Below are 7,193 nucleotides of genomic sequence, written 5' to 3'. Positions count from 1 at the left end.
GTCGTAATTATGGCAAAAAAATTCTGCTTAGAATGCCTGAAATATTAAAAAAAGATTCAACTGCAGTTTTTGTTTTTTTAAGAGAAAGCTGAAGATGATGAGAGGTTTTCTTCAAAATTAATTTTGTAGTATTAAACAATTTTCATTAAAAATGAAAACCGCAACACTGGGGATCATCCCAAAAAGAAATATTTTTTCTTTCGCATGTCTGTTTTTCTTTTCTTATGCAATTATATTTCAAAGTATGAAAGTTTATTGTAAGATATTATCATTACTTATTTAATTTTATCTAATGAAACAAAATGTTTTATCTTTCTCTTAAAAAAAACGAAAACTACTTCGAAAATTGCTTGGAACTTTTTGATTTTTAAGCTGTTCTTTACTCAAATTCGTCTCGATTTCAGATACTCAAATTCGCCTTTCCTTATTTGTTTCCAAATAGGATTCACTACAAAATTGTAAAAAAAATTATACTTTTTTCGCGTATGCGCAGTATGAGGGGACTTTTTTTACTACTTACATATTGCACCGTTTTCAACGATTATTTTTCCAATTTCAAAGCAGAAATTTTGTAATCATTTTAAATTGCTCTAAAAGTTTTGTTTAATTTAACTGAATATTTTTAAAGTTATAGTAAAAAAAAACATAAGAAAAAAATATTAGTTTCATATGAATTATTATTACCAAAATTATTATTATGAGTTACAAATCTTTTGCTACATTTTTTCATTAGTAATTTATTGCTCGTCTCTTAAACCCTTAAAAAAATTAAACTTCATTGATGTATATGAGAAAGCTTACGATCTAGCAACTTATGAAGTAATTCCTTAAGTAATTTTTGAAAAATACGAAAAAATGCTTCAGTGTGGAAGCGTCTCCTTTATTTTGTTCACCCCCAGCATATGTTATCATTCAAACTGTGTATTTTTTTTTAAATATTGAAAAATATAAAAAAAAAAAATATTTTTCAAACATAAAATCTATCATATTTTCTTTAATAATTTTTGTGCCTAGTTGAACTTTTTTATCAATTACATTAATGCCTTTTTTTTTAGGTCCAGGGCAAAGTTGCCAAGGAGCAAGACCACCTCAAAGTGAAAATACGATATACGGAGTAACCTATGAAAATTTTAGCTATCCCCAATGTGGACAAGGTCTATATTGCAATTCGTCTACCAACAAATGTGAACCAAGAAACGGTTGATTAATCTACATTGTTTCTATTTGATTTGGATTTCTTAGAATCCTACAAATTTAAAATTATTCTTCCGTTGGTTGAATTAAATTAATGTTTCAAAACCTCCTTGTTTTTTCTTTTCTTGCCTTTCACTCTCATTAAAAATAGATTAAAGCTTGAACCGTTTCCCGAACTAGGATATCGTCAAAGTTTTATGTAACCTTAACTTCATTAAATTAACTTTAATGAACCATAAGCCTTTGGTTATAATCAGCATAAGATTACCCTGTGTTATAAAGATGGCCTTTAAAGGTTTTTCTTTAGCCCTTATTCAAATGAATTAATCATTTATTTGTAATATTTACTTATCTTCCGTGCTTAATAATATTCTCTGATGGTACTACGTTTTTAGTTTAAACAATCATTCAAAATGAAAATATTTGAAATTAAAAGTGGTGTTTATTTATAATAAAATATTACTGTAAATTCACCTTATTGTACAACATATTATGATAAATATATTTTAAAATTATTAAAAGGCAAAAGAAATTTATTAATTATTATAATAAATTTTATGCAAAAATGTAATCAATTAAAATATGCAATCAAAGTAATGAACAAATAGTAAATGTTTAAAATTGTAAGCCGACTGTAAGAATTTACTTTCCTCGTGTGTTTTGTGTTGATGTCTAATCTCTTTAGCACACACATTTAATGGTGATTTATAGAAAGCAATAATTAAGTTTCAATTTTATTGAAAATGGAAATAAAATTTTTTTTATGAAAATTGCGAAAAGTTGTTATGTTTAAATTATAATTAAATAAAACTATATCTGAGTAACCATATCTACGTCTATTCATCTTCACTGTTATAAAATTATCGGTAAAAATTGTTTAATGGAGATTTACTTAACCGTTATATAACAATATTCATCCAAAATATCCGAGTCAACTAATCTCATCCGATATAGCCAATTTGTTTAATAGATGTTTTGTACATACTTTAACAGAGAGGGCTAATCGGTCAATCTCAAGATCGGCTAAACAGGTGTTCGAATCCAGCATTGATATCACAATATTTCTTCCATTCCTTCAATAGAATTAAAATTCCTACTATTCTGCCCTTTTTAATCAGTGACCTCGGAGTAATTGAATACGAAACTATTATTCAAGCTAAAATGGCAGAGTACCGACAGATCTCCAGAGTTCTTATGTATGAAATTAGTTATGTTATGTATGTTAGTATGAAATTTGAAAAGAGAATCCAAGAACAAAACGAAAACATTTCTAATATAATGCATAGAGTTTAAATATTGGAAACAGCTTGTTGCCATTCACAACATCGAAAATACTGCTAGTTATTGATTGTTTCCGGTCGAGGATGTAGTAAAGCGTCTGGCTAGTATAAAAAGGCGATAGGATAAAGTGTTTATTAGAAACGTTAGTACATTAAGCAAAATGAAGTCTTTTTCTTTTCGATAAGAAAACTGAATGGAGATATATTAATATTTTGATGAAATTTGTTTCTTCGAAGAGGAAGTAATAGCTATTTCGTCACTTAGGCAAAACGTTCTCTTGTTGCGTATACTAGGGAATGATTACGTCAAAAACAAAGAAAGTTTCGTGATATTTGAATATTCAATTTTTACAGAGGATGGTATTTGGTAATTTAATTCTTCAGCTGGGTCTGCGCACAAATTTTTTTTCTCCTCCAGACATTTACCATGTTGAATGCTCATAAAAGCCTCATATCTGATGATTGCTGTTAGCAAAATTCTGCAATTAAGAAGTTAAAAAATTAAAACTCTTTAACGTAAACATCGTAGTTATTATCCCCAGAGTTGGATAATAATGTTTTTTTATCCATTATGTTAGAAGAGTAATCTGATTAGAAAATCTGTAAAAGTAACCTAATGCGAAAATCCACAAGTTTCAAACAAAAAGTTTATAATTGTTAAAATTCGAATGTTTCGGACAAAATACTTTTTTTTCAGAAAGATTATATTAATATTTGTTAGGCATATATGAACCTTTTCAGGAAAATATAACACTCATTCTTTCAAATGAAACTGATTTAACTAGGAATAGGGAAAAAGATTTTTAAAAATTCACCACAAATCACATTTTGCCTTGTTCTGAAAAAAATTAGATTTTCTTTTTCCTTACCCCAAGAACAGCCGGATTTTGGGCTAACCCTAATAACACCATTTGGGGTTAATGTGACCCTCATGAAAATTTGATGTTATTCCATTGTAAAGGATTTTTTAATTGAAGGACATTGTTTAAAATATTATAAGGGATTTTAAAGAATTTTTTGAAATTATTTTTATTAAATAAACTTTTAGACACGAATATAAGCAAAACATAATAGCATACATGTTTTAAAAGGAAGAAGTTCATATCTAGTTAAGCATTATCGTAGGCATTGAATATATACCGAAGAGCTATTACACTATGACCACCCTCCATCTATAACAATGGGCTCACCCAGGTTTTCATGGTTTCTCGCCCAGGAACAATGTTTTCATGGAGCACATTAGGATCATAATCCTCATAGAACAATCCCTGACGTCTGTAAGCTACTTGAATACAGTTGCAGACCAGGTTCACCCATTCATGGCAACAGTTTTTTTTTCGGGGGTTGGTGTTTACCAACAGGATAATGCACCATGCCACAAGGGTCGAATCGTCGAAGAATATTCCAGTGACTTTCAAGTCATGTTTTGGCCCCCAAATTCACACGACCTTAATCCAATAGAGCATTTGTGGTCCTACTTGGAAAACCAAATTCGTGCTGCCACGCTACCCCCTCGCAATGTGAGGGAATTGCGGGACCAGTTGGTGAGTGCTTGTTATCAGATACCTCAGACTACCTATCAGCACCTTCTGGAATCAATGCCACGGCGGGTGCTAGCAGTTTTGAGGGCTAAAGGTGGTCCTACATGCTATCAGCAGTATGGTCATAATGTAATGGCTCTTCGGTGTATGCGTGATACGTGAAAGTGATAATAAAATACTGACATTTTGGTTTCCAACGTACCTCATAGCTATCAGCATGTTTCATTAATACAATACAATGTTAAATGGATTTTTTCTTTTGAGAAGCTAAATTCTATGCATTAAGTGCTATCTGACTAGCAAAACGCTACTTCATAGTTCTTCAACAAACACAAGAATGAACTCATAATACGTAATATAGATGACAAAAAGATTGCTTGAAAATTATCCAAGCATTGAGAACAATTCAATCACAACAGTTCTAAAAAATAGCGAACCAACTGCGGATTTCATATCGTGTAGATTAATTCCTTGGCATCTCGTGTACGAATATTTTTGTCCGATTGTCGTAATTGACAGTTCTTCGTTTAAATTCTATATGCTGTCGTCTCCACACACATTCACATGAATATTATTCTGAAATATGGGATTCTTTATTCTTTTTCACCCAAATATTGAGTGTTTTGTTTCCTTTTTACGGTTCAAAAGATGAATGCCATGATGAAGAAGTGACGCAGAAAATAGGTGAAATTTTTTCTTGTTTAGATGTATTATCTTAATTATGTGTGGGCGAAAAAACGAAACGAAACCAGTTTAACGAAACCAGTTTTATCTCTTGTTTAACGAAAAAAACTTCATCCGCAAGTTTTAGTGAGGTTAAAAAAATTGTCTACAGTCCCACTTTTTCTCGTAGTCTAGGCGTGGTTCCATACTGAGAACAATATATTTTCCCAGAATTGCAATTAAGTTGGCCATTTTTAAACTCACATAAATAACGATAACTATTCAAATATATATATTTTTTTTAATTTCATGTTATTTCAAAACGAAAACTTGCCTTGTTCGTCATGTGATATTTTGGTTTATATGGATATAACTATTCGTTGTTTTTTCAATAGTTCTTACTTGTCCAGGAATATAAAAAAAATAAGTATTCATATTCATCAAGGATGTACATGGTTTCTTTCAGACGCAATAATGAAGGTGTAATCTTCTTTTTGGGCACTACAGACTATGATAGGTCAAGACCGTTCCAATAAGCTTTTGCCATCTTGATCTATTCTGTGTCATGGCCTTCCTATTATCCTTAGGTCCCTCTCAACTGCGTCCAGCCATCTAGTCGGTGGATTGCAGAGTTACAGTAACAAGTTCAATAAGGTGTTGACCCGCCTCTAACTTGGATACAAGCTGCCACACGGCATGGCATAGATCGATAGAGCTCCCGGATGGTCTCTTGTGGTATTTCCTGCCAAATTCGATAAAATTGTCGAACGAGGTCATCAACATTCCGTGCCCGATGCAATCGCCTTCACATCATATCACAGACATGCTCGATGGGAGAGAGATCTGGTGATCTGGCAGGCCAAGGAAGAGTTTGACAAGCTTGCAGACAGTTCATAGCAACACGTGCCGTATATGGTCTGGCATTGTCCTGCTGAAAAACAAGCCCAGGGAGTTGCAAAAGGAACGGTAGCAAAACAGGTCTTAGAATGTCGTCGACGTACCGCTGTGCAGTAAGTGTACCTCTAATGACGACCAAAGGGGTCCGGCTATCAAAGGAAATGGCATCCCAGACCATAATGCCTGGTTTAGGGCTGGTGTGGCGTGCAATAGTGAAGGCAGGATCCCCCCTCTGCCTTGTGCACCTCCATACACGTCTTCGATGATCGTCAGGACTTAGTTGGAAGCGAGATTCGTCGCTAAAGAATATACGTCCCCAGTCGGCATCATTCCCGCCTGATCGAGCGTCAATTTTGAGCGTCTTAGTGCGCTCTTGGTGCATCGATTTTTTTGTTATGGATTGTATATTGGTACATTCACACATCGGACCACTTTGACAGGTATTACTTTACTTTTAGATACAAAATTTGATAGGGGAAATTAACCTTGAAAACATATCTGTGCATGTAAATTAGTAGGTAACGAATTAATAATCAATTAGTAGCAAAAAATAATCACTTGGAAAAATGTGAATAATCATTTAGTGTTAATAATTATTTAGCAGTGATTGGAAGCTTCTTGTCTCTTGACAATCAGACATTGAATATACTATATTTCTTTGGATAAAATTCGTGTTAATTGTCTGATGTATTATTGTTGTCGAATATACAAAGTCATTTTACGTAGGAACTGTGAACAGGAAAAAAGATAACACCTTAATTAATATTATGGATGATGTGATCTAAATTTCAAAAACTAATAGATAATTTAAATTAATTGAAAAACACATTTCAGAAATGCTATATAATTCGCATACCTTTTAATTGAAACTAAAAATGAGTATCAAAAACATAATTTTTTGTGTTCAAGAGGATTTGGAATTTTTTCTTCCAAAATGTCAGAGGTAACTACAATTTTAAACATTTAAGTAGAAAATGTGAGGAAAAATGTTACATTGATTAATTGCACCGAAGATCAAGTTATCAGATAAATAATACAGACCGAACCCTTCAAAAATAGTCATGATTTAATTATTTATGATTTATAGCAGTATAAGCCCTAAGTTGATTAGATTCATGCTATAAGGTTTAGTTTCTTACCGATTGATCGCGTAGTATATTTCTGTACAAGTGTGTTTGATCACATTTTAAAAATCGTAAATAATAAACTACCAATACATATAAATAATAAACTACCAATACTATCTGACCTCAGTTTATAAAAATAGACCATTTGAAATTTCCCTTAGAAAGAAATTTGAAGATACTAATATACTTCAAAGGTAAGTTAATCTCTTTGCTTAAAATTGTTGTCATTGCGGTTTCAAAAGAATTGTTTTTTTTCCCTCGTCTTGTCAAAATAATACATGTCAGTCCAAACAAAAATGGCTTGAATTTCAAATTTAGTTTACCTTTGATTCTTTAAACCATTTTAAGTATCTAGCATTTTGAAGTATTTATTTCCCTTAATTTGAATCAATTTTTTTCTTGTCTTTTAGAAAATATGTAAGTCATTTCATTTTCAATTAATTCTCCTCTGTTTGGGTAGCGTCGTGTACATTGGTATCAAATGAAACTGA

At 31.8% G+C, this 7,193-nt stretch overlaps 1 protein-coding gene and 2 long non-coding RNA genes across 3 annotated transcripts in view; all 3 read left to right on the top strand.

The window, feature by feature from the left end:
• The window catches only part of LOC107453581 (uncharacterized), a 2,433-nt gene extending 1,130 nt beyond the window's left edge, over window positions 1-1,303 (top strand). The window contains exon 2 of the long non-coding RNA XR_011636615.1: window positions 1,056-1,303. This is a non-coding gene — a long non-coding RNA (uncharacterized lncRNA). The remainder of the gene's footprint in view (window positions 1-1,055) is intronic.
• The window catches only part of LOC107452389 (zonadhesin-like), a 547,551-nt gene that overhangs the window by 221,296 nt on the left and 319,062 nt on the right, over window positions 1-7,193 (top strand). The gene's annotated exons all lie outside the window — the stretch shown is intronic.
• The window catches only part of LOC122272616 (uncharacterized), a 3,908-nt gene continuing 3,474 nt past the window's right edge, over window positions 6,760-7,193 (top strand). Inside the window, exon 1 of the long non-coding RNA XR_006227163.2 lies at window positions 6,760-6,896. This is a non-coding gene — a long non-coding RNA (uncharacterized lncRNA). The remainder of the gene's footprint in view (window positions 6,897-7,193) is intronic.

The sequence above is a fragment of the Parasteatoda tepidariorum genome, chromosome 4 (genome assembly GCF_043381705.1).
Source record: "Parasteatoda tepidariorum isolate YZ-2023 chromosome 4, CAS_Ptep_4.0, whole genome shotgun sequence".
Classification (NCBI taxonomy): Eukaryota; Metazoa; Arthropoda; class Arachnida; order Araneae; family Theridiidae; genus Parasteatoda; species Parasteatoda tepidariorum.
The sequence above is the reverse complement of the archived record's forward strand: the minus strand, read 5'-3'. Positions and strand labels throughout refer to the sequence as shown.